A 1,021-nucleotide genomic window follows, 5' to 3' on the forward strand; every position below is an offset into this window, starting at 1 on the left:
GGGGGTACTGGTTAGTTCATATTGTTGTTTCACCTATAGGGTTGCAGACACCTACAGTTCCATGGGTAATTTCTCTAGTTCCTCCATTGGGGTCTCTGTGTTCTATCCTATAGATGACTGTATGCATCCACTTCTATATTTGCCAGGNATTGGCATAGCCTCACAGAGATAGCTATATCAGTGTCCTTTCAGCAAGATCTTGCTAGCATATGCAATAGTGTCTGCATTTGGTTGGCTGATTATGGGATGGACTCCCGGGTGAGGAAGTCCCTGGATGGTCCATCCTTTCCTTTTAGCTTCAAACTTTGCCTCTGCCATTTCTTTCATGGGTATTTTAGTCCCTATTTAAGGGAGGAATGAAGTATCCACNTGTTGGTCTTCCTTATTCTTGATTTTCTTGTGTTTTGGAGATTGTATCTTGGATATTCTATGTTTCTGGGCTAATATCCACTTATCAATGAGTAAAGTATCTGTCTTTACATGTATCTTACTATAAAGCTGTTATATTCCTTAGAAGAATGAGCCACCTGTCAAGTCCAGTTATTCCATACCTTGTTTTGAGCAACTTGAAAAGTAGTGTGGACCCTAGTCAGGTAGCCTGGTGAAGGTTTGTTTCCAGAACACTGCCAATATTTGCTGGCATAGGGATCCTTCCCTCTAGTGTCCACCACCAACCTTTGGGTTAAGCTACCCTTTTTATATTTTCACATCCCCAGATTTCCCTTGCTTATACTATTTAGTCTCAGGGAAGTTTGGGTCAGAGTAAGTCACTAGAATGTCAGTAGATTCCACTGTTCTTCAGACCAAATTTTGGAGCAGGCAACTCAGTGCCCTGATTACCTGTGACCTCAAGGTAGTCATTAAATTGATGTGCTCAGCATTGAAAGTAACCTTATGGAGGAATGCAAAGAGTTTCCAGGAGAGCCAAGAATACCTCTGTGTTTTTAATGTTCTATCTGCATTCACGATTCACTCTGTTTTTCATGAGTTTTTTGTGTAAAACAAGTGATTTTTTTTCTTT

Source organism: Mus pahari, unplaced genomic scaffold (genome assembly GCF_900095145.1).
Source record: "Mus pahari unplaced genomic scaffold, PAHARI_EIJ_v1.1 scaffold_13714_1, whole genome shotgun sequence".
NCBI lineage: Eukaryota > Metazoa > Chordata > Mammalia > Rodentia > Muridae > Mus > Mus pahari.